Source organism: Trachypithecus francoisi, unplaced genomic scaffold, assembly GCF_009764315.1.
Source record: "Trachypithecus francoisi isolate TF-2019V2 unplaced genomic scaffold, Tfra_2.0 Lachesis_group3, whole genome shotgun sequence".
Taxonomy (NCBI): Eukaryota; Metazoa; Chordata; class Mammalia; order Primates; family Cercopithecidae; genus Trachypithecus; species Trachypithecus francoisi.
Genome location: NW_022681468.1, coordinates 15,056,279 through 15,083,349, shown reverse-complemented (window position 1 = coordinate 15,083,349; position 27,071 = coordinate 15,056,279). Strand labels below are relative to the sequence as shown.

The window sequence follows — 27,071 nt, the reverse complement described above, 5'->3', positions numbered from 1 at the left end:
TAGGAACAGCCCTACCTATGGTATTCTCACAAATGAAGGACAGTACATCATCACGACTTTCCCCTGCAAACCTGCTTTTCCTCTGGAATTTCCTACTACAGTACCACTATCCAGCTAATAACTAAGCCAGAAATATGAGTGCCATTCTTGAGGCCTTCTGCTCCCATAATCCACACACCCAATTCATTCATTCACTTACTTACAAGCATTTATTGAGCATCTACTATGTACTAGGCAATTTGCTAGGCACTGAAGACAAAATAGTGAACAAGACAGACAAGCTTCTGAAGAGCTTACCACAGAGGAGGGAAATAAACAGAAAAATAGACAAACACATGATACATTCAATCCAATGAGGAAAATTAACCAAGATTCAAGAGGAACTAATGTTAACTTTGTATAATCAGAAAAGACTTCTCTGAGGAGGTTAACAATCCAGCTGGAACATAAACACAAGAAAGGATCAGCTAGCAAAGTTCTTGATGGTGGAGCATTCCAGAAATTGCAAAGATTTTGAGTTGTACCCACTTTGCATTATTTTGCAAGGTACTGAGCAACAGAAAGAGTGGTTAGAAGGTGAACTGTGAAATAGGCAACGGCTAGAATTCTGTTGAGTAGAGTCCCTTAATCCTTGTAATTTTTTTTTGCGGGGGGGACACGGAGTCTCGCTCTGTCCTCTAGGCTGGAGCACAGTGGTGCGATCTCGACTCACTGCAACCTCTGCCTCCCGGATTCAAGCAATTCCCTGCCTCAGCCTCCCAAGTAGCTGGGATTACAGGCACCCACCACCATGCCCAGCTAATTTTTGTATTTTTAGTAGAGATGGGTTTCACCATCTTGGCCAGGTTGGTCTTGAACTCCTGACCTCATGATCCACCCACCTCGGCCTCCCAAAGTGCTGGGATTACAGGTGTGAGCCACCGCGCCCAGCCATCCGAGTGATTTTCACACCTTCCTTTCTATTCTCAATTTGATTATTTTGATTCAGATGTTATGATATCCCAAATTACAGAGAGCCAGCTAATAGGTCTGCCTTTCAAATTCTTTTTATCCCCCCACTGTGCTGCTAAAGTCCTTCGTCTGCTTTAAATAATGCTATGTCTCTCTGTCACTTTCAGGATAAAATTTATTCTGCTAAATACAATATGTGACCCTTCTCTTGCTCATCTTCCACTACTTCCTTCTGCAAATACCAAGCTTCAAAACATAACTACCTGATGTGCTAGAAACACACCATTTCTCTTTTTTACTTCTGCGCCTTTGAACTATGTTAGGGTAGGAATGTCTCTAGTTTCTTTGAGACAGATTTGTCTGTATTAGAAAAACTACCTGCCTGCAGATACATGCCATACTCTTCTATATTAGCTTTATTAATAACAAAGCCCTATTTCAGTTCTCCATCTGCCTTATTCTTTTGTTTTTCTTTAATTTAGATTTTCTGGCTATCTTATTGATATTGATTTATAGCTGAATTCCACTGTGATCAGAGAAACTGTATATGATCAATGATAGGCATAGTATATGATCAATTTTAATAAATGTTCCATGTACATTTGCAACTCTGAGGTGCAATGCTCCATGTACATCACTAAATCACATTTGTTGGTCATGTTAAAATCTTCTGTACCTTGGCAGGGCACAGTGCCTCATGCCTGTAATCCTAGTATTTTGTGGGGGCCGAGGCAGGAGGATCATTTGAGTCCAGGAGTTCAAGACCAACCTGGGCAATATAGGGAGACCCGCATCTCTACAAAAAATTAAAGAATTAGGCCGGTGTGGCGGCTCAAGCCTGTAATCCCAGCACTCTGGGAGGCCGAGACAGGCGGATCACGAGGTCAGGAGATCGAGACCATCCTGGCTAACACCGTGAAACCCCGTCTCTACTAAAAAATACAAAAAATTAGCCGGGCATGGTGGCAGGCGTCTGTAGTCCCAGCTACTCCGGAGGCTGAGGCAAGAGAATGGCGTAAACCCTGGAGGCGGAGCTTGCAGTGAGCTGAGATCCGGCCACTGCACTCCAGCCTGGGCGACAGAGCGAGACTCCGTCTCAAAAAAAAAAAAAAATTAAAGAATTAGCATCTAAAAAGAAAACTCCAACTATGACTGTGGATATATCTATTTCTTCTGTTAGTTCTATCAGATTTGTTTCACATATTTTGATTCTAATTTATGACGTGCATACAAATTTATTAATCTCCCTTTCGATCTCTAGTAATACTTCCCTTAATGTTGGCTTTGCCTGATATAACTAGAATTTCTTTCAGTTAGTATTTGCATGTTATATCTTCTTTCCATCATTTTCTTTTCAACCGTTCTGTGTTATGCTCAAGGTTCCTTTTATAAGTAGTATGTAGTTAGATTTTGTTATATTATCCACTCTGATAATCTTTGTATTTATTTGTATTTTAACTGTATTTAGTCCAGTCATAAAGATTTAAAGCTGTTTTAACATATTGGTGATTTAAATCTCTTATCATTATGGTAACTTTTTAATTTCTAAAAATGCTTTTACCCTAAAAACAATTTTGTCTGATAGTAATATAGCTATGTAGCTTTCTTTTAGATAGCATTTGTATGGAATATCCTTTTCTGTTTACTGTTTCCATTTGTTTATCAACCTTTCTGTCTCCTCATATTTTAGATATGTCTCTTATAAATATCATTTAGTTGAAGTGTTTTAGTCCAGATAAACACTCTTTGTCTTTTGACTGTAATATTTATTCCATTTATATTTAAGATAACTGGCTGATGTATATTTTAATTTAAACCTATATTTTATCCTGGGATTTCTATTTGTCCTACTTGTTCTCTGTTTCTTTTTCTTTCCTTTCATCCTTCCTTGGATTGACTGAGTATTTATGATCTTCATTTTTTTTCCCTCCAATAGATTGGATATTGTATTAGTTTCCTATTGCTGTTGCAACAAATTACCACAAATTTAATGGCTTTAAATAAACTTACTGTCTTACAGTTCTGGAAGTTTTAAGTCTGAAATGGGTTTCATTGAGCTAAAATAGAGGTGTTGGCAGGGCTGCATTACTTCTGGAGGCTCTATGGGAAATTCCATTCCTTTGCCTTTTCCAGTTTCTAGAAGAAACCCGAATTCCTTGGCTCATGGCCCCTTCCTCTACTTCAAAGCCAACAAGACAGCATCTTCCAGTCTCTCTGATCCCTGCTACCATTGTCACATCTTCTCTAACTCTGAATCTCCTACAATCTCTATTTCATTTAATAAGATTCTTATAATTACATTAGGCCAACCTGGATACTCCATAATCCAAGATAATCTCCCCATCTCAAAATCCTAAATCACATCTGCAAAGTCACTTTTTCCACGCAAGGTAACATTCACAGGTTCTGGGAATTAGGACATGGTAATCTTTGGGAGGCCATTATTCTGTATACTATAAATTTTATACACTCAATTTCCTTTTCTTTAGTTACTTTGGTTGTTTTAATATGCACACTTAACATGTCAAGGTCTAAAGTTAGTCCTTTTATATTCTCCTGTTGCATAGTAAAAAGACTATTAAAAATTTTTAGCTCCTTTACATGCCAACCCATGTGTGACTTAGGCGTGATGTCACCATTGCACATATTTTGATTCTATCTTGTTAAAACCCCAGAAAACATTATTATTCTTTTGTAAAGTTAGTGTTCATTTGTATTTACAAACATATTTCACCAATTACTTTCCACTTCATTCCTTCTTACCTTCCTTCCATTCATTCTTTCTTGCATCACCAACTATTCATATATGATCACATTATTTTTGCTAATATCCTTTATGATTTACTTCAGTGAAGGTATGTTGGTAGAAAACCCTCTCAGTTGTTGCTGATCTGAAAATGTCCCTGATTTTTATATTTTTTTGTGAAAAATATCAATAACATACAAAAGTATAGCAAATATAAAATAAATCCACATGGACCCATTACTTAGCTTTAATTATTATCAACTCATAGTTAAACTTTTTTCCACAATATCCTCCCACTTCCAGAAATTTTGAAAAAAAAATCAAGATATAATTTTATCTATAAATATTTCAGTATGTATCTCTAATATTTCAGTATGTATCTCTAAAAGACAATGTTGAAGAACATCTAATACCAAATACAACTTATATTTATATATTTATACTTATATTTATATATTTATATTTATATTGTATATCTCTTTTTAATGCAACTACAGTACCATCACACTTTCAGAAAAATCTATAATTTCTTCATATTATTAGTATTCCCATTTCCCCAATTTTCCTATAATTTTTTATAGTTTATGCGAGTGAAATAGGTTTAAATATTTCTTAAATCTCCTTTAATCTACAAGTATCCTTGTAAGTATTCTGATGCTGAAATCAGGTCTCTTATCCAATAGAGTGTATCATAATAGGATTTTGCTGATTGCATTCCCATGGTGTCATTCAGCAAATCTCTGCTTATTTTTCTGTAAAATTATAGTTTGATCTATAACTTAATGTCATACTGACTTTTAGGTTTGACTTTTTATTTTTATCAAGACTACTCCATAGGTTGTAGGTACATAATGTTAGACTTTTATTTTTTAACAGTGTTAGCCACCATTGATCATCACCCTGTATTATTCTCATTCTTAAAGATATTTCCTCTGGTTATGAATTCTAAATTATAAGCTATTTTCTTCAAGACAAAAATATCTTATTCCATTGTCTTCTGTCCCACCATTGTTATAAAGAAGTCAGCTGCCAGCATAACCACTGTTTTTTTGAAAAAGAAAAAAAAAATCTTTTGTCTAGGCCTTAAAGCAATGTAAGATTTTTCTCTTTGCCTTTGGTTTTCTTCATTTCACTGTGATGTTTCTAAGTACATACTTTTTCTTGATTGAAATTCATTGAGATTCTTGAATATATGGATTGGTGTCTTTCCTCAGTACTGAAAAATTCTCATTCATTATCTCTTTAAATATTGTTTTTGCCCATTTCTTTTCTCTTTCTTTTCTTGCAGAAATTCTAATTTATTAGACTTTCTCACTATAATTCCTCACTCTGATCACTCTAATTTCCATGTCTCTTCGCCTCTTTTATATTTTCCATTTCTGTCTCTTTGAGCTACATTCTGAATGATTTATTCTATCTTTCAGTTCATTCAATCTCTTTGTGGAGTACATCTAATTTTCTAATTAGTAGTTAAGCTGAAAGATGAGTTTTGAGTTTTTATTACTGCATTTTTCATTAGTAGAAATTACATTTAGTTATTTTTTCAACCTGCTGTGTAGCTCTGTCACTTTTTAGACTCCTGATCCCTGAACATATCTTTAAATCTGTCTTTTATTTACTTAAACTCAGTCCAGTATAGTTATCATGATGATCTACGACTAGTTTTTCAAGCTTTTGTAGGTTTATTTCGAGTTTCTATCATTCTGCCAATTCTTGCTCAGGATGTCCTACTTCCTTGTACAGTTGGTTATCTTTGACAATGAATTATTCATTGACCATGAAACTTTACTGGTAGAACTTTTTAAGCTAAAAATGAAAGTGTATTCCAGAGAATATCTGCATTTGTTTACCAGACCATTTTCAATTCATGTGTTGACAAATAACCCAATTCTAAAATGGACAAAGGAATTAGACATTCCTGCAAACAAGATAGACAAATAGCCAATAAACACATTAAGAAGTGCTCAATGCCACTGATCATTAGGAAAATGCAAATCAAAACCATAATGAGATACCACTTCACACGCACTAATCAAAAAGACGGACAAAAAAATAACTGTTGGTGTGGCTGCAGAGAAACTGGAACCCTCATAAATTGCTTATGAGAATGTAAAATGGTGCAGCTGTTTTGGAAAACACTTTGGCAACTCCTCAAACACTTCACACAGAGTTACCATATGACCCAGGAATTCCAATCCTCGGTAAATATACCTATGAGAATAGAAAACATATTTCCACACAAAAACTTTTTACACAGATGTTCACAGCAGCATTATTCATAATAGCCAAAAAGTAGAAACAATCCAAATGTCCATCAACTGATGAATGAGAAAACAAAATGTGGCATATAGCCATATGATGGAATACTATTCAACCATAAAAACAAATGAAGCAATGATTCACACTACAACACAGATAAATCTTGAAAACATTATGCTAAGAAAGAAGTGAGACATAAAAGACCACATATTGTGTGATTCCATTCACATGAAATGTCCAGAATAGGCAAATCCATAGACATGGAAAATAGATTAGTGGTTGCCAGTGACTGAGAAGGAAGAGGCAAATGGGGAATGGCTGCTAATGGGTACGAGATTTTTTTGGGAAGGTGAAAAGAATGTTCTGGAATTATATAGTGATGATAGTTGCACAGCTTCATGAATATACAAAAATAAAACCCACTGAATTGTACACTTTAAAGGGGTGAATTTTATGGTATGTCAATATCTCAAAAATGAAATGATTTTTTAAATTTACATCTTGAAATATTTTTAGACCATCAAGGTAATATAAAACTTCTCCCCATGGTATGTTTAGTGGTCACAACTTCCCAAGGACAGGCTTTTTTTTCTTCCTTGTTTTACCTGGCATCAAGGCAACTTTTTTTGCACTCCCTTGAAGGAGGCAGAGTGAGTTTTTCACCCTTTTCGTGACATCACAGCTCTTTGTGGTCCCAGAATTAGTCTCTTAGCCTACATTGAATGAGCCCTGGGCTGACTTCCAACTATCCTTGGTGACATGCAAATCTACCAAGTTCCTATTCAAATCCATCAAGTTTCCCCAGTTTAGCAAATGCCCTCAGGGCAAACAAGACTTAAAGCCTCCTTTAGTCTCTCATACGTTCAGCTTGCTCTTAGATTTTGGCATGTTAATTACTATCTTTTGAATTGTTTTTTAAATACAGCATTCTTAGCTGTTTTCAGCTAAGGCTATCCAATACCTCAACTTACACTGTTTCCAAAATGCAAATCCTATATTTACTTTTCAAGTTAAAATTAATTCTAGTGAGTAAGGAAAGGATTTGCAGCCCGATATAGTTTACCTTAGAGTAGCTTCGGTATTATGACTTCAGGTGATTACAGTAGATATTTAAGAATTAAATAACACATTTTATTCCTTTTAAAAAGAAGAAAATTAAACATTAATTTGAGGAGCAGTCTAATTTAAAAGAAGCATGGGTGGATAACTTGTTCTCTCAAGTATCAAGGTTCTTTAAACAGCTAAAGTAAATAAGACTGTGGTAAGGATACACAAACAGATCTGTTTTAGAAAGAGTAGCTTGGAAACAACTACACATATATGGAAATTTGATCTATGATACTTGTAGATCACTGGAATGAAAAACAGAATATTCAGTTCTATAACGCTAGGAAAAACTGATTAGCCATATGGGAAAAAAAGAAATTGAACCCCCACTTCACACCACACAAAAATCAGTTCTACATGGATTAAGGACACAAATATGAAAGCCAACTTTTTAAATAAACTTTCTTTTTTAGAGTAGTTTTAGAATCACAGTAAAATTGAGAAGGTACAGAGATTTCCCCTATACTCCCCTGCTTTTAGTAGAAAATATCAGACTATATTTTTATAATCTCAGGGCAGGTAAAGATTTGTTAAACAAGATGCCAAAAGCACAAACCATAAAAGAAAAAGTTGACATAGTCAACTGTATTCAATTATAAAATGTGTTAATCAAAAGACACTATAAAGAAAGTAAAAGAGGCTGCTCACTTGGAGAAAAAGAAATGTGCCACATGCATAACTGACAAGGGATTATATATATATCCAGAATATATAGAGCTTCTATTACAGAAATCCATTTTTTAGACCTAAAAACAGAGTGCAATGGCTCACGCCTGTAATCCCAGCACTTTGGGAGACCGAAGCGGGTGGATCACCTGAGGTCAGGAGTTCGAGACCAGGCTGGCCAACATGGTAAAAACCCGTCTCCACTAAAAATACAAAAAAGTAGCCAGACATGGCGGTGCGTACCTATAATCCCAGCTAGTCAGGAGTCTGAGACAGGAGAATCGCTTGAACCCAGTAGGCGGAGGTTGCAGTAAGCCAAGATCATGCCATTGCACTCCAGCCTGGGCAACAAGAGCAAAACTCCATCTCAAAAAAAAAAAAAAAAAATCTATGCTTTAAAGTAAAAAACAAAAACAAACCAAAAAAATGGCAAAAGACATAAACACCGACAGAATATAAACTATGAAAGGTTCAACATCATCAGTAATTAAGGAAATTTAAATTAAACCCCCAATGGGATACCATTTCTCACTCACCCAATTGTCAAAAAGAAAAAAATTTCAGGTAATTATGAATGTAGAAACGTCTTACACGTTGCTAAAAAAGGGAACAAAGTGAACACTTACATCCTGCTTGTGAGGGTATAAACTGGTACAGCCACTTTATAAAACAATCCAGTATTTTCCAGAAAAACTGAGGGTTCTTAAAATCATGAACACAAACAGACATGAATTAGAAGGGTCACTTAAAAACAGATTTTAGTGGAAAAAAGTAAAAATTAAATTTAAAAGCAAAAAAATTTTAAAAAGACTGAAAACACCCTAAATATCCATCCACAGGATAATGGATAAAGAGTGGTAAAGTTACACAATGAAATTATGTACAGCAACAAAAAGTGAACAAACTATAACACATCGGCATGAAGAAATCTCACAGATAGAATGTGCAAAAAGCAAAGCCATAGGAGTCACATAGTAGAATATCATTTACACAGCATTCCAAAGTAGACTAAACAACACACTGTTTGGAATGCATAGACATGTGGTAAAACCATATAGAAAATCAAGGAGAGTGGAAAGAAAAAGATATAATCAGGGAGAATACACAGGTTGGCTTCAAAAAATGTTGGTTATGTATTATCTCTTAAGCAATACATAGGCACAGGGGTATTTATTTTATTTGTATTCTCTGAATCTGTAGATGTGTCAAAAGTACTATTTTGCACATATGAAATAATTTCTCATTTAAGAAGTAAATAAATACATGGTTATGGTACAAAACATCAAAAATTCAGAAAACTATATGAATAAAATAAAAATTATCCATAATTATATTACCCTGAAATAACTATAGTATTTGAAGGAGGTAAATATATTTAAATGATGTGTCTTTCTTCTTTATTTTTATTTAATCTGTTTTAAAGCTTTATTGAGGCATAATTTACCTACAATAAATTTCACATATTTAAAATGTGTAATTAAATGAGGGATATATATACTAATAAATACATACACACACATTGGTGGAAGCATCATCTCATCAAGAAAATGAATATATCCATCATCCCCTAAAGTTTCTTCACACCTCTTTTGAATTCATCCCTCCTTACTTTCTCTTTCCCCTACCCCCAAGTAACCATTGATGTGTTTTCCATCACATTAGTTTGCATTTTCTAGAATTTTGTTGGGTATATGTTTTGGCATAGCTTATGCGTATGTTTTACTTTCGCAGACAATGCCAAAAAGTTTTCCAAAATGATTACACCAATTTACATTTCCACCAGCAGATTATGAGACTTGCATTGTTGCTCCACATCCTAATCAACACTCAGTTGCCAGAACTTTTCCATTTTAACCATTCTTTTCATATTCCTAAGGAAAATACTCATAAAATGATTTTTCTGAACTGTCGAGCAACAAAAAAATCAAACTTTCAACGAAGAACCGAAGTGAAACTCATTATACAGAAATTTTAATCTAAGAGCCATTTCCCCTGAATGCATAATAATAATTGAAGCAAAGGCCTTAAATGATGTATGCCTCACAGATTCTGATTGAGTCCAACACCTGATTTCTACACAAGATCTTTAGAAGAACCATCGGGACATACATAAAAGAACCGCATAACTTAAAAGCAAGTTGGGAACATCAACATACTGGAACTCAGGTAAAATAGAGTCCAACACAGTTTATATGTGTGACTTAAACACCTGTAACACCTGAACCCAATACACCAAACAAAATACCACTAAAATCGTGTTCATAATTTGGATGGGCAGGGCATAACTACTTTATCACGAATAGTTCTTTTCAATATGTTCAGCTTCTTGCTCTCAGCTTCTGCTACGTAACCATGAGACAGGAACAATGTTATGAAATGATGCACTTCATTTTTTAAATTTGTAACTATTATGGATAACACAAAGGTAGTCTATCGTCCTTATTTGTCTTTTTCTTTTCTTTCTTTTTTTTAATCATCTCCCTAATCAATGGATCGCCTCTCCTTCTAACATTTATTTCTCAAAACACGGATTCTAAACTCACATTTACTTGTGAGTGCAGAATCACTATTCTCTCCTCAGATTCATTCAAACTTGGCTTCTACCCTTATGCTGTACTTAAATTATGTCTGCTGAGGTTAAAGCCTCCTCCTAACTTCCAAAGCCAATAGGTGTAATCAGTTCTTGACTCCCAGATAGACTTCTCTCCTTTTTAAAACTCTCCTCTCCTGGCTTCTATGAGACCACTGCCTCCTAGATTTCCTCCTTTCCTGATGCTGCTCCTCAGACTCCTTGGCTGTCTCTACCCATCACTTAATGCTGGTGTTCCCCATCCTTGGTCTTGCCCTCTTCTTACACTATACTTACCTGAATGATTTCTTACACCCTTACAGTATTAACTACCACAAATCCACTGCTGCTTCCAACATCTACAAGTCTGATCTTGACTTCAGAAAACCTGATACCAATATATCTATTGGTATATATCCACTAGACAGCTATGCCAGATGTCACACCAGAATCTCAAACTCATTTTCTCTCCACCTGAATTAATCTGTCAATATTAGTTTTATTCGTGAATGCACAATTATAATTCAAATGAAGTCAATAAAATACAAGATATACTTAAATTTTTCATGGAGGGTTAAGCAAAGAATAAATTTGTATTATGGCCTCTTCCCTTGTTATGAAGGTAGCTCATATTCATTAGCAAAAACTACAAAATACAAAAGAGATGATAAAAAGCAAATATCCCAGCTCTCAAAGGCAAGCAACATTATCCTCTCCTTCCAGAAAAAGCAACTTTTAACCATGCTGAAGTCACACATCAAAATATGAAATTGGTAAATAGGATTTTGCTGTTGTTAATTCTCAATATTTTCCAGGCTATGTTTTACAATATTAATCAGAGAAAACAAATTTCTATTAACTGCCTACCTAAAGGGAGAACTAGAATAATATTTTAATTACAAAGGCAATACTTTTATATGCTGTATTTTAAATGTTCTAAAGAAATCAGTGCTCTTGGTTTGGCATCTATCTTGTCTATACACAGACGTCTATCGGTGTGCACTATAGCCCACAATTCATCCACAGTATCTTCCTGTAAAGAAAAGCATAGCAAAGGAAAACCTGGAAGAACTAGAGCCAAATCTAAAACCTAGCTGGGTAGATTGTGGTTTGCAGACACCACAGTAAAGTGACACTTTTAACACCCTTTCGCCACTTTACAAAGTTTCAGAAACATCACAGGTAAAAACTCTCTGCGAAGTTCTTCTCATCACACTCTGCCAGGGAAAGAGGAAATTCGCTTCTCTCTTTCCCCAAAGCCCAGAGCCCACCTGGACGCCCCGTCGGAAGCCCGAGCGCGGAGCAGGGAACGGGGCGCGCGGCCGTCCCCGCCGGGGCTGGGGTCTCGACCGTCCCCGGTCACGGGTCCCCCTAGGCAGAGCCGCCCACTTGGGCAGCGAGTGACCCAGCCTCGCCTCGTCGCCCACCCCGGTGCCCTCCAGACCACCGCGCTTGCAGCTGTCGCGAGGCCTAAAGCTCCCTCAGGCCCCCGCGACACAGGCGTCGCTGAGGAGACGTGGGAACATCCCCGGGGCCCGACCACGGCCCCATTTTAGAGAAAGTTAAGGACAAAAGAGACAGAATGGGCGCTCACCGCCAGCCCGCAAGGCAGGGCCGCCCCCACAGGCGCCCCCGACAGCCCTGAGCGAGCAGCCAGCTGGGAGAAGCGCACCTGAGCCACGCCGCGCCCTTCCCCGCCCGGGTCCCGCCGCCCTCCTCAGGGTCTCCACGTCCCACGCTCGCGCTGAGGCGGCGCCGCGCGACCGCGGCCGGTTACCTGCTGGAGGCAGTGGGCGCTCTGCTGTCGCCGCCCGCGGGAACTGTGACTCTGGTCACCTCGCGCAGCCGCGCCTCGAGTTCCCACCCTCCCCAGGGCCTCCCCTGCCCTGTCACTTACCCCCTCCCCTCCACTTCCCTCCCCATCTCCACTCCAACACCACCCACCAGGGCCGCCCTGCCCCTCCGGACGGGCGCGAAGGGGCGAGGTAAGGCGGGGCGGGGCGAGGATGGGCGGGGCGGGGCGGGGCGGGGCGGGGCGGGGCAGGGCGGGAAAGTGGAGTGGCGCGGAGGGGCTGGGCGCAGAGGGGCGGGGCGCAGATGGGCGGGGCCTCCCGCGTACCTGAGGCGCGCTGCGCCTGCGTCCCCCGCGACTCCACGCTTGGCAGCCCCTTCTTGGAAGGTGTAAAATGCCGCCAGGTATGGGGTGTGTTGTGGGAGAAGAAGGGAGACAAGCGGTAGGAGGGGGACAGAGGGGAAGCTATTGGCCTGATGAAACTTCTCTGACTTGGGTAGGCAGGAGCAGTCTTTCTGGCTGGAGATGTTTCTGCACACTTTTCTTAGAAGCGGAGTAGGCATGTTATTACTTGACTTTTAGAGTTTTTATAAAAAGTCTAATTTATAAAGTCTTTGAGGATCAGCCCTGCTCTCTTCGCTTTTGTTGCTTTCTATCTGCTACTGCCTTGCCATCATGGGTGTCTTGGAAAGAATATTAAATGTATCCACCGCAGCACCTCGCACCCCCGATTCTGAGGGAATCCCCTCTAACCCTGGCAAAGCGGGGGCCTGGCCCTTTTCTCTGGGCTTCCTTGGTGGAAATCTCAGTACTGCTCGGAAAGTTGTTGAATGAGTTTCCTAGATTGTATGATGAAGAATGGCTCAGCATTTTTTGTTTGTTTTGTTTTGACAGAGGGTCTGTCGCCCAGGCTGAGGTGCAGTGGCCGCTCATGGCTCAGTGCAGCCTCGACCTTCAGGTCTGAAGTGATCCTCCCGCCTCAGCCCCTCCCCCAAGCAACTGGGAATACAGGCGCGAGGCAGCATGCCAGGCTAATTTTTTAATTTTTTTGTAGAGATGAGGTCTCATTATGTGGCCCAGGCTAGTCTCGAACTCCTGGACTCACGTGATCCTCTCACCTCTGCCTCCCAAAGTGCTGGGATTACAGGCATTGAGCCACAGTGCCGGCCTGGGTGGTGGGACTGTAAAATTGAAAGAAAGGTTCATACTTTTCTTCCTGGAGAGCAGTCTTTCCCAGAGTGAGTTCTGTCCATCTCAAGGTCCTAGAGATGCTGGAGTGGGGGTAGGGGTAGATCCCCAGATCACATTAATCTGGGGGAAAGAGACACATAATACTTGTTTTCCTTGAGATTCACAATGCATACTAGCATTTTACAAACCTAAGAACCATGTTTTACTTTCTTTGATCCTGCATCTCCCAAATGTGTTTGACCGTAGAACTCTGTTCTTGAGAAATGCCTATTTCCAATCTTGGGCATTAGTATTTCAACAAATACTTTGAAAACCACTGCTTTCAAGTCCTAGTAAGTTCACCTTTAATAATGTATCACCAATGTTTGCAAAGTTCTGCACTGTTTACACAAAGCTTTCATGAGTCATTTCATTTAATCCTGGAAATTGCAATGTAGCTGTTACTATCTTCATTTTGCTGTTGAAAATATTTAAAGGTTAGACAACCAGTTAGTGGTTGCCCAAACATACAGTCAAGATTTGAATCTGAACTTTGAACTCCAAGGTGTTTTAGACTAATATTCTTTCTCTCTCTCTCTCTGCTCTCTCTCTCATTTGTTCCTGTTTTTTTTGGACAGGCTCTCACTGTTGCCCAGACTGGATTGCAGTGGCATAATCATAGCTCACTGCTGTCTCAAACTCCTGGGCTCCAGCCATCCTCCCACCTCAGCCTCCCAAGTGTGCTGGGACTACAGGCACATGCCACCATGCCTGGCTAAATTTTTAAATTTTTTTGTAGAGACAGGGTCATGCTTTGCTGCCCAGGCTGATCTGAAACTCCTGGCTTCAAGCAATCCTCGCGCCTCAGCCTCCCAAAGTGCTGGAATTACAGGCAAGAGCCACGGTGCCCAGCTTCCCTTGCTACCTAAGGAGAGCACATCCTTGGTTAGAAATTACTGGATTCATGTGTTAGTTGAATCTTCTCAAGGGCAAGACCATAATTTTACCTATATTTTATTTCCTTACAGCACCTGACTTAGTGCAAGGCACAAAAGTGTCATTGAAATGTACTGAATGGGCCGGGCGCGGTGGCTCAAGCCTGTAATCCCAGCACTTTGGGAGGCCGAGACGGGCGGATCACGAGGTCAGGAGATCGAGACCATCCTGGCTAACACGGTGAAACCCCGTCTCTACTAAAAAAATACAAAAAAATTAGCCGGGCGAGGTGGCGGGCGCCTGTAGTCCCAGCTGCTCGGGAGCTGAGACAGGAGAATGGCGTAAACCCGGGAGGCGGAGCTTGCAGTGAGCTGAGATCCGGCCACAGCACTCCAGCCTGGGCGGCAGAGCGAGACTCCGTCTCAAAAAAAAAAAAAAAAAAAAAAAAAAAGAAATGTACTGAATGAATGAAGGAGGAATGAATGCTCAATACAACTAATTGAAGTGAGCTGATACTTGGTTCCTTAAATGAACAACCTCTTCGCTGACACAGAAGTACCAAGAGCAGGAGCTCCCCTAATTGTTCCCAGTTTTCTTCCCTAGTCCATCTTAAAACACTTTCCTAGAAGAATCCTCTCTATTGACAGATACAGTTTTTCTTGTAAAATCATGAAGCCAATTCCTTTGTTTTCCTTGAAATGGGCCTCCTTTCTGTTCTATCTGAGGCAAGGCTACATGAATGGAGGGTATTATACACTTTTCTTTGTGCTCTTATTTCTAATCTCTTCCCACAAAAGGATTGTCCTCAAAATATTATGAACAGGTTTTTGTTTGTTTTTTAATTTAGCAATTTTATATTATTTGAAGCCGATCTAAGGAGAAAAATAGACTGGTCAATATGGATAACGCGGTTGCTTAGATATACAGTGTGTATCAATTCTTTCATTTGATAGAGACAAATCACATAATTCCTACTCTAAACCCCTATTCATTCTTTATTTAACGCAGTTTAGAAGTGCTTTGTGACTCAGCCCAAGCCTACCTCTCCAGCCTTATCTCCCAGTATTTCCATCACACCTTTTTGACCTACTGAAGGAATTGCAGTTCCCTAAACTGTCAAATTTGCACATACCATTCCCTCTACCTTTCTCTTATGAGTATCAACTAGCAAACTCATGTTCATCCAACCAAAATACCACCTCTTCTAGACAATGAAACCCCACAACACCCATTCCTGACTCAATTACGTGCCATTTCCCAGCATAACCACCACAATCCATGTGTATCTCTATCATGGTGCCTATGTAATAGCTGCAATTACTGGCTTATTTTCCCACTTCCCTCTAGATGCATTCCAAGTGAGTTACCAATGGGCAGGAATGATGACTTCAACCACTATTTCCTGACCACACAGCATAGCACTTAACATAGAAGGCACTCAACAGTTCGTTGAATAAATGAAAACATAGCTTCAAAAGAGTATGAATTCCTAGAGTGCTTGTGAAATAATTGTACAAATAAATGGTCATGAATACAGTGGGTAGCAGACAGATATTTGCTTCTCTCAAAATTATTTCCTTCCTATTTTCTGCCTTAGAATGTAACAGCAGAAGCCTATACATATTCATTCATTTCATGTATTTGTTCAAAAAACATTTCTGAATGCCTACCATATAACAGGTGCAGTCCTAGACACTTGCTTCAGAGAGAAAGTGACATTTTAGAAATATCATGGATGCTCACCAAACTTCAATTCCTCTCCCTGGGCATGAAGCTAAACTGCTTTGCCCATTCACTCCCCTTGCAGCTAGGTAAGGTCATGTGGCCAGTTCTGACCAATGGAATTTGAGCAGAAATAGAGTTTCATTTCTGCATCTAGGCAACTAAGATCAGGTGAGCCTTCACCCCCCTCTCTCCCTCTTTCCATTCCATGACAACCTTGGACTAAACCATGGTAACCATTGCTAAAGTTCACAATATGACAAGATGGGAGAAATATCGGTGTCCTTGATTGGCTTCATGGAACAAAGCTCTCCCCACCGCCCACTAACTTTGATTGGATGGTGATGTGAGTGAAAAATATACTTTATTGTGTTAAGCCACTAGTATTTGGGTTTTTTTCCCAACACCTAGCTTTACCTACTCTGATAGGCACTGTCATGAATGATGACATATAGATTACATTAAACATATCAAAAAATGTTTCTCATGCTATAGGCATTCTACGGGAGACACAGAACATGAAAATTTATCAAGGAGTGTGTTAAAGTCATAGAAAATTTAAGTTTGTCCCAGTAGATAAAGAAAAATCTTTGTGGATATATAGCTCTCTATCTTTCGGGTAGCCACCTTATGAGAATGCTGACATCTTCACCTGAAAGCAAGCACAGAGTCACCATCATGCCTTCTTCATCATCTTTATCTGCACTTCTCTGTCTCTTTCATACACTTTGAAGGGTTTCCCTGAGTGGGCTTCAGGAGATCCAGTGTTACTCAAAGTCTAGTATATATTTGGGAGAAGAGAGAAATAAAAAGGCTAGGCTCTAAAGGGTATTGAATATCTTACTGAGGAATTTGCCCATTAATCCACAGGATACATAGTCGAATAAGCTAGGAACTATTTGTAGTGAGATGAGTTGCTTTTTTCTTTTTTTGTTCCCTCCCTCATCATCTTCTTACCTGGATAACTGTTACCCACCAAACTAAGGTAACAATGGGATAATGGCTGGTCACAGATGCTCCACCAAGAGAACTAATCATGAAAGTCTCATTTCTCAGTGCCCTCCCACAAAGCCCTTCCTCAAAACACCCGTCTGCCTCCTCCAAACCCCACTAATCAATGAAACTTCATAGCACTAAAAGGCTGACACAGTTGTATTAGAGGTCTAAACGAAAAATATTCAGCACCTAGAGCAGGAGGCAATAGCACCAGTGGGGTCAAAGGAAATCTATGAAGGAGGAAACAAAGAGAGAATTCAAAAACAAAAGGTTTTCCACCAACCACATGATTGGCTCACCCTGGCTAAGCAACTGGTCCAAAGAGGATGAGAGCACATGAAACCGATCAGGATTCAAGAACAAAGGCCCCAGAGTCACTGAGAAGAGCAGAGAAACATCTAAACCCCTACTTCTGTGACCTCTGTATGGACTGGAAGAAATGACTCAAACCTGAAGCAAATGACCCTGCATTCTTCTGGACCCATGTCAACTTGCTTAAATTGGAAGTCCATTTCCCCAAATTTATTTCCCTACATGGTTGCAAGTTAGGTTGGCCAAAAAGAAGAATTGAGGCAAGATTTGGAAGGTGAAAGTGGAGCAGAGCCACTCCCTCTGAAGATCCTTGTGACTACACATGGTGGCAGACACACAGAGATTCTGGCAGGTTCTGGCTCGTCCTCCTCCCCATGTCTAGCTCTTCTTTCCAACTCCAGTCCCTGCTGGCCAAAGAACCCAAGATGACTCCAGAGCTTGGTGGGAGACCTCCAGAAGTATCAGCTATCTATGGACTTTTCCACAGCTCCTCTCCTGGGTACCACTCCAGCAGTTAGACATGTGCGGCTTCCTAGAATCATTACAAGTTCTGGCCTTATAAGTCCACCTGTACAGGACTTCAGGATTGCTGGTTAGTGACTTTTCTCTAATCCTTCAATTCCACTTTCAGACCTTTACTTCATCAGTTTCTCACATAATTCTGCAAGAGATTAGTCCCATATCAGTAAGACTCTAGTGGTTCTGCTTCCCTGATTAAACCCCTGTAATACACCATTCATGTTCTTGGCTACCTAGCAATAAGATTATGTGGATCGTACTACCCTTCCCTTCCACCTTTTTGTTTGTTCGTTTGTTTGCTTTTTAGACAGGGTCTGGAGTGCAGTGGCGCGATCATGGATCACTGCAGCCTCCACCTCCCAGGCTCAGCTGGTCCTCCCATCTCAGCCTCCTGAGTAGCTGGGAGCATAGACATGCCAACACACCGGCTAATTTTTTGTATTTTTTTTTTTTTTTTTTTTGTAGAGACAGGGTTTTACCATGTTGCCCAGAGACAAGGTTTCACCATGTTGCCCAGGCTGGTCTCAAACTCCTGAGCTCAAGCCATCTGCCCACCTTGGCCTCTCAAAGTGCTGAGATTACAGGCATGAGCCTCCACGCCCGACCTGCTTCCCCTACACTATTAAAGGCCAAGTGCTGAAGTTATTTATATATAGGAACTACAGAAATTTGGGTAAAAATTATGCCCTGGTAGTGGTCTCCCCATAAGAGTGTGACTGGTTGCCCACTACCTTCACATTGAATTTACATAATAGAAGAACTGACTTTCAGTTTTTCAAGCTTAGAAACTTGCTCCTTTTCTCTTTTAGCATACTGAGTAAATCTCTGTTGAAGAAGGAAGTTTGGTCAGGCTCACCAGAAGTAGACAACAGTATGTCTGTCTATTAATATAGAATGAGAAATAGGATTGTTGCAAGGCCTAAACATGTGTATTTTATTGCCAAAACACTATGCCCTGAAGAAATAGCTATCCAGAAGCTAAATGATAACGAAAAGTTTGCCTGATCAGGGAAATGGAATGAAAATTAGAAGAGTTGGGGGGAATATTGAGTGTTAGCGTTGAGTTATGATAGCTACCATCAATACCACAGAAGGGACTAACCTGTCAAAGTTGCAGATAAGCTATGTGGTTCCACTTACTGGAGCCACAGTCCTAGTCATATTCCTTCTTTTTAGTAGGTTACAGTATTGGCCCCAGGACTTCATCGTGTACTGTATCCATGCCCATATCCAAAGCCTATGACTTTGAAGTTCCTTCCACTGAAGGAGTAGAGTTTATTTCCCTACCCCTTGATTTTGGGTTCAGCCATGTGACTTGCTTTGGTCAGTAGAATGAAATGGAAGTAATTGTGTTCAAGTTCTGCACTAAGGCCTTAAGAGACTTCATGTGTTTCTGCTTGCCTTCTTGTACTTCTACGAATGCTAGAAGACTTCCCTGGGCCAGCCAGCTGGTCCAAGGAGGCTAAGACACCCTAAAGCAGAGTCATGCCAGGTAAACCTAGCTTGGAACAGCTAATCCCCAGCTGCCCAGCAAGCATGAGAAATAAAAGATGATTTTTTTTTTGTACCATGGCATTTTGGGGATATTTGTTAACACAGAAATAGTGACCTGACATATCCTCCCATCATAATTTTCTGGAATGGGGAAAATCTAACCCCATCATGGCCCCAGAGTTTCAGACCAGTGTTCCCAGGGCTCCTCTCCCAAGTCACTAGGCAGCACCAATTTAGTCAATGGTAAGTTAAAAGATTCAGTTTCTCACCCTCAATACAATTCTACTTGGAATTTTCTGTCCTTTGGGTTAGATATAAAATCTAAATATTTGTTAATAGCAGAGATGAGAAAGATTTAACAACTTTTCAGAAAGTTACTTCTGAATATTAGTGATTGTACATGCCACTCACAATCACTGTATGAAATAACATTCGAAGCCTATCATTTGTAACTTCTGCTTTCATCAGAGTTTTAGGAAAATACCTATGCCCGGCAAAAACCCCAGGCAGTTTTAGGACACCAAAGCTTTCTTCATCTGTCTTTAAACCCGCTCCACATCCATAAAGATAATTCATGAATAAATGTGGTTGGCAGATGAACCAAATATTCAGGGACATCTTTTTTAAGCCTTTAGTTAAGACCTTTCGTTAGTTAGTTTACACGTTAGTCTCTCTATGAATTAGAAGTGGAGGGAGGGGCTCAAAATGCTTTATAATCCTATTTTTTTCAGACATTCCTTCTTTCTCCACCACTCCCAGCCCTTCACTATCTTCCTCTACCCTTCTAGCTTTTGACAGGACTAGTGATGTTGGGACAGTTTTTGAGGAAATGTGGGAGGTCTGTAATACATTTCCTACTTGATGTGGGTTACATTTTTACCAGAAGAAAGGAAAAAAGAAAACAATGCAAATATATTTCCAGCACAGCTGGGCGGCAGCTCCATAAAGTGGCTTTTAAAGAGCTATCCCATTGCCCTGCAACTTGACAGCACTCCAGGGAGGGGACAGGGTCTGTGAGGGCCAGAGAGGCATACCCTTCCATTCCTGAGAAACATCCCATCAGGAAATGATTTGGCATTTCCTACAAAACATGAACTTGTTTGGCAGCCTGACCAACTCATCACCCCTGTTCATCTCATATTGCATGCCTGATTAATAACAATGACATAGTGAATACAACTTCAGTAGGAAAGAAGGGAGGAAGAGCCAAACAACACCCTTGCCAAATAAACACGCATGTGCACATGCCCACAGACTCACACACCCCAATATATAAAGCCACTCTTTAAATGTTGGGAAATATAAAAATGCTTCCATCAAAACCATGTTATGGGCCCAATGTGGTGGCTCACGCCTGTCATCTCAGCATTGTGGGAGGCCGAGGTGGGCAGATCGTGAGGTCAAGAGATCGAGACCATTCTGGCCAATGTGGTGAAACCCCGTCTCTACTAAAAATACAAAAATTAGCTGGGCACGGTGGCACATGCCTGTAGTCCCAGCTACTCGGGAGGGTGAGGCAGGAGAATCGCTTGAACCCAGGAGGTGGAGGTTGCAGTGAGCCGATATTGCACCACTGCATTCCAGCCTGGGCGACAGAGCAAGACTATGTCTCAAAAAAAAAAAAAAAGCCATCTTGTGTTGCTGGGAGGGACCAGGGTTGAAGATTACTTCCTTTCTCCCGTCCAAATAGTACATCGACATACTTGGGGATGATAATAGCTGTCATTCTTCACAGACCTACTACGTGCCAAACACTGTGTTAATGGTCCATATAAGTAAGTGTGTATACATTGGCCGGGTGCAGTGGTTCATACCTGTAATCCCAGCACTTTGGGAGGCTGAGGAGGGGACGGATCACTTGAAGTCAGGAATTCGAGACCAGCCTGGCCAACATGGCAAAACCCCGTCTCCACAAAAAATTAGTGACGTGGCGCACACCTGTAATCCCACCTACTCGGGAGGCTGAAGCAGGAGTATCACTTGAACCCGGGAGATGGAGGTTGCAGTAAGCAGAGATGGTGCCACTGCACTCCAGCCTGGGCAGCAGAGTGAGTGAAACTCCATCTCAAAACAAATAAATATGTTTATACATCTAGTTTAATTCTTGCAACAACCATTTAAGAATTAGTAGGCATTATCTAGAGGTTACAGATAAGTAACTTTTCCAAGATCACAAAGAAGTAATGGTACAGATTGGACTTTAACCCAAAGCTAGGTGTGACTCTAAAGCTCAAGCTCCTTTTGTTAAGTCACAGATTTAGTTGGTAAATTGTAAAGCCTAGACTTAGGGTTGCTTCCTTACTCAAAGCCCAGTGAAATTGTCATCTCTTCTGTGGGTTCTTGCCTTGTTCTGGACAAAATTCTGATGGTTACAAATAACAGAAAACCTCTCCAATTAGCTCAAGTAAAAGTCAGGGAATGGTATTCTACTCCTACCCTTACTTTGGGTAGGAAAACAATGGGAACATATTCAGAGAACTGAACAAGCAGGCATCAGAAAGGGCAGGAGCTAAGGTAGCCCAGACACCCTTCAGTCTCGCATTTCATGGAGACTGCTTCTTTTTGCACACCTGCACATCCCAATCAGCTTATCTGAGTCACCATTCTCTCAAAGCTGCAATCTACACCTACCTGATTCTCTAATTACTTCCTCGATGGTGTATCTGTCCAGCCTTTGGGCTCAGGACCCACCATCTTAGAAGTAAGTGCTTCTCCCTTCCCAGTTTTCTGGGAGAGGAATCTGATTGGCTCAGCTCATATTTTCCAACCAGGCCACACGCAAAGTACAAATTGCTGGCTGGTCTATGGTTGGGCACCCGTTGGTCAGATGTTCGCCCTGGTCCACTCAGAGGTAGCTGGGGAGGAGAGGGTGAAGGGATCTGCTGCTGCACCTCTGGGCAGGGAAGTACCCTGAAATCCAGCAGATAGATGCTCAGCTCTTTCTCTCCTTTCTTTTGTAAGACTGTCACACCTGCATTAGGATTGAATTTTAAGTAGCCTCCCTTGCTCTCCAACTGCCCTCTATTTATTTTCTAGATTCTTACAGTAACATCTTATTGTGGTTCTATCTGCAATGCCTTATCAGAGTGCTAAAAACTAGAGAGAGAATATCAAATGCCTGGTGACAAGTCTTTGGCTGCACTGGCTTCACAAGAGCTTATGTGGAGAAGAAAAAGAATTTGAGCCAGAGCAATGAAACCTTAAAGTTGTTTCCAGCTCTCTTACCAAAAGAGGCATCCAGCCCAACAGCCCTCAACCTGGAGTAAAGCTCCCACGTGCCAGGTGGAGCATCCTTGCTTTGATTCCATCCCTTTACTCCCATTCAGAGAATTCTGTTTGAATTTAGGTAAATGACTCTTCTGCTATTATTGTGGTAAGCTTGATTCTGCTGTGATTAGAAAAGAACAAAAAATAAACAATTGCAAAACCTTTGTGTTAAATTACTGGTAACAAATTACCGGTAACTTTGTTACAATTGGCATTGGGACTGAGAGCTGTTAGTTAAGGACATTCTGCTGACCGCAGCTGAGGTGACACTGACTGTATCAATAAAGATGTTTTCAGCCCCAAATAAACAGAAAACTCAATTCAAAAAGGATGCTTTCAGCCCCAAATAACAGAAAATCCAATTCAAATGGTCATAAAAACAAGGAATTCCGGGCGTGGCGACTCACACCTGTAATCCCAGCACTTTGGGAGGCCGAGGCGGGTGGATCACGGGGTCAGGAGATCAAGACTATCCTGGCTGATAGAGAGATGGGTGAAAAATACAAAAAATTAACCGGGCATGGTGGCAGGCGCCTGTAGTCCCAGCTACTCGGGAGGCTGAGGCAGGAGAATGGCGTGAACCCGGGAGGCAGAGCTTGCAGTGAGCCGAGATCACGCCACTGCGCTCCAGCCTGGGTGACAGAGCAAGACTCCGTAAAAAAAAAAAAAAAAAAAGAGGCCGGGTGTGGTGGCTCACGCCTATAACCCCAACTCTTTGGACACCAAGGCAGGTGGATCACCTGAGGTCAGGAGTTCAAGACCAGCCTGGCAACATGGTGAAACCCCATCTCTACTAAAAAATACAAAAATTATCTGGGCATGGGGGTGGGCACCTGTAATCCCAGCTACTCAGGAGGCTGAGGCCGGAGAATTGCTTGAACCCGGGAGGCGGAAGTTGCAGTGAGCCGAGATCATGCCACTGCACTCCAGCCTAGGCAACAGAGCAAGACTCCATCTCAAAAAAAAAAGGAAATATTTTCGTTTCTGTAAGGGTTTAAATCGTCCACAATTCTTTGAAACTCCTTTCAACAAAAGCTGGAAACTGTGTCCTCTGAACTGCATCTAGGCTAACCATAGTGACTGATCAACCAGCAAAGTACAGTGGAAATGATGCTATATGATGGCTTGATGCTAGGTCATAAAAGGTGATGCAGTTTCTACATAGTTATCTTTGTGTGCTTACTCTTGGAATTCAGCCACCATGCTCTGAGGAAGCCCACGCAGTTTGTGGAGACCCACATGAAGAGGGCCACATAGAAAGGAATGAGGCCCATGACCTTCACATCTGACTGAGCCAGCATTGACTTTCCAGTTTGTGAGGGAGCCGTCTTGGAGGTGGATTCCCCCTGGTCCTGGCTAAGCTGCGCCACCTCACCCCTTGTGGAGCAGATCCAAGCCTTTCCCACTCAGCCCTGCCCACATTGCAGATTCATAAACTAAATAATGATAAAATGCTGTTGTTTTGAGCCACTGTTTGGGAAAGGTTTGTTGCACAACAATAGATAACTAATACGGTTAACCTATGAGGAAATCCAAAGATAGATCAGCCTTCAGAGTCATTTATTTCCAATTCAACCATTTAGCATTGAGTGTTTTCCTTCCCTTTTCTCTGTTCTGCATTGTGTAAGTTTCATCCTAAATCTAGTTCCATTTGTGGTTGTAGAATGGCTGCCAGGGGAAGACCCTCCTCCTTCAACTCAGGTGAAGAGAATAGAACAAATTCTCCTGGAATGCTCTTAAGAGAAAGTAACTTTCCCAGAAGCCAGCAAACCTCTCCTCTTATCTCTTTGGCCAGAATTAGGTCACGTGCTTACTTTTGAACCAATACTGGCAAAGAGGATAAGATATCATTTTGACTGATCAGGCCTATCCCTTAAATTGAGACCAATTTCCCAAACCACATGGCTGCTGCTTATGGGATAGAATGGAGGTTGGGAAAGTCGCTTCACCAATTTAAGATATCTGAAAGAAGGGACAGGTAAATGAGAAAACCCTCAGGTGGTAACCAGCCCAGGCACATAACTAAGAGAGAACCCACAGGATTAGGAGTATCCTGGGTAAGCCAGTCGAGGGTCTAGCATGATACAGATTGCCTACTTTGAAGACCCACGTGACTGCAGATCTTCCCTTTATCCCTTTTTCTGGCATCTCCCATTTTTAACTGTCTTACCTTTTTCATCCATCTGCATATTTATTCCAGCTCCCTTGCAAGTATCAGCCTAGTGGGAGGAAAATGCACTATTCAACTTCTGGTAACTTTATTCCAATTTCTCTCTGAAGAAAAACCTCCTGACATATGTAAGGGTTGGTGTCATTATTTTTCCCATTTTTGCCAATGAAATAACTAAGGCTTTATGATAGTCTTGGGAAGGTTACTTCTCCTCCCTGGATCTGTCTACTCACATGAAAAATGAAGGGAGTAGACCAGAAGATTAATAACCTCTCAAGCTCCAGGAGTTTCTGTACTCTTCCTCCTGTCTTTTCCAAGATGACTTCAGCCATGGCTGAAAATTCATGTCGTTTGTTGCTGCGATGCTGTATGCCTAGCTCTTCTTTGTAGTCATCATCTCCCCAGCATTCACTATTTTGCTTTCACTGCTTTGGGCCATCTGCAAATCCTGCCTTCCTTTTTCACTTTTTGGGCAGGCAGTCACTAAAAGTAATGAGGATTCCTTAATTTTCTACATGGCTTTTTCCTGTTTCTACCTTTGACCTTGTGCTGCCTCCGTTAAACACAGCACAACAGTGTAATGGAGTTCAGCAAACATTCCATTTCCAGAAATTTAATAGGATATTTCATGAAAAAAAATTTGTGTGAATTAAGTATAGGAGACTTAGAGTCGACATCTGCTTTTAGTCTCATCATGAGGACCACTCTTCCTCCATTCCAAAGTTGCGTGGCCACTGTGACTTCCCACTATTTCACTTCCCCAGTCAGAGTTGATTGGTTCATGAGATGGTATCTAACCCACGGCGATCAATCAAAATCCTTCCCTAGAATTTTTTTTAAACTATAACTAGAAAAAAACAGTCAGTCCTCTTTGTAGTGACAGAAGACACTTTAGGTAGAAGACGTCAATCCATAATAACAGACTGTGAAGTTGATGTGCCGAGAGAAGTAAAGATAAGAGATGGTGAAGGATTCCAAAGGCATTAGATTTCTTGGTTGCATTCTTGGTTGAATTCACCTCTACTTTTCCCCTAGTACTAGTACACAAACCACACGAGGTATAAGCCCATAACTAATATATTTTACCTAAGTTAATATATGTTTAGTTCTTGTCACTTAAACACAAGAGATTTAATATGAGTACCGAGAAAACTGTGTCCCTATAAGATTCTTTAGAATTGAGTCTTTAGCATTTTTATTCAACTGTGATTTGCATACATTTTTATTTTCTTTAATTGCTTGCCTCTGAGTATTTGTTTATGGCATTAAAGATTGGGTTTAGAAGCCAGGCACAGTCACAGTGGCTCATGCCTGTAATCCCAGCACTTTGGGAGGCCAAGGTGGGTGGAGCACCTGAGGTCAGGAGTTTGAGACCAGCCTGGCTAATATGGTGAAACCCTGTCTCTACTGAAAGTACAAAAAATTAGCTGGGCGTGGTGGCACGCGACTGTAATCCCAGCTACTCAGGAGGCTGAGGCAGGAGAATCACTTGAACCTGGGAAGTGGAGGTTGCAGTGAGCCAAGATCGCGCCATTGCACGCCAGCCTGGGCAACAAGAGTGAAATTCCGTCTCAAAAAAAGAAAAGAAAAGAAAAGATTGGGTTTAAAAAATGGGATTTAGAGGCAGAAAACCTGAGTTGAAGTTCTGGCATTAATACTTTTTAAACATGATGACATTGCAAGAGCCTCCCTGAGCCTCAATCTCTTTCCTAAAAGAAAAGAAAAGAAAAGAAAAGGGATAATTAAAATTGCTGCCTTAGCAACCTCTCAGAGTCATGATGATAATCAAAATAAAAATTGGGGAGGGATGGGGCCATATTCATCTTTGCATTTCCAATGTCTACTTTAAAGCCTAGGACAGTGTAGTACATACTGAATAAATATTTGGTGAATGAAAGAAAAAACACAAAAGCATTTTATACACTATAAAGCGGGGATCCCCAAACCCCAGGCCTTGGATCAGTACCAGTCTGTGGCCTATTAGAAACCAGGCCACACAGCAGGAGTTGAACAGCAGGTGAGCGAGTGAAGCTTCATCTGTGTTTACAGCCTCTCCCCATCACTCATATTGCCACCTGAGCTCTGCCTCCTGTGAGATCAGTGGCAGCATTAGATTCTCGTAGGAGCACAAACTCTACTGTGAACTGCACACATGAGGGATCTAGGTTTCATGCTCCTTATGAGAATCTAATGCCTGCCCAGACCGCAGTGGCTCACACCTGTAATCCCACCACTTTGGGAGGCCAAGGCGGGCAGATCGTGAGGTCAGGAGTTTAAGACCAGCCTGGCCAACGTTGTGAAACCCCTTCTCTACTAAAAATACAAAAATTAGCCAGATGTGGTGGCGGGTGTCTATAATCCCAGCGACTCAGGAGTCTGAGGCAGGAGAATTGCT

The 27,071-nt window shown here is 40.9% G+C and overlaps 1 protein-coding gene and 1 long non-coding RNA gene across 8 annotated transcripts in view; one reads left to right on the top strand and one right to left on the bottom strand.

The window, feature by feature from the left end:
* Nucleotides 1-27,071, bottom strand: part of TC2N (tandem C2 domains, nuclear) — an 88,538-nt gene that overhangs the window by 44,596 nt on the left and 16,871 nt on the right. The window contains exon 1 of one of the 4 annotated variants that reach the window (XM_033191566.1): nt 12,418-12,973. The exons of 2 other annotated variants lie outside the window; for them this stretch is intronic. The gene's annotated coding sequence lies outside the window, so the exon portion shown is untranslated. Of the gene's footprint in view, nt 1-12,075; nt 12,226-12,417; nt 12,974-27,071 lie in introns of those variants that run through there. One more of the 4 variants, XM_033191562.1, reaches the window with a different exon arrangement.
* The window catches only part of LOC117071531, a 73,784-nt gene continuing 59,092 nt past the window's right edge, over nt 12,380-27,071 (top strand). For 2 of the 4 annotated variants that reach the window (XR_004432342.1, XR_004432341.1), the window contains exon 1: nt 12,380-12,494. This is a non-coding gene — a long non-coding RNA (uncharacterized LOC117071531). The remainder of the gene's footprint in view (nt 12,495-27,071) is intronic. The other 2 variants (XR_004432339.1, XR_004432340.1) reach the window with 1 other exon arrangement.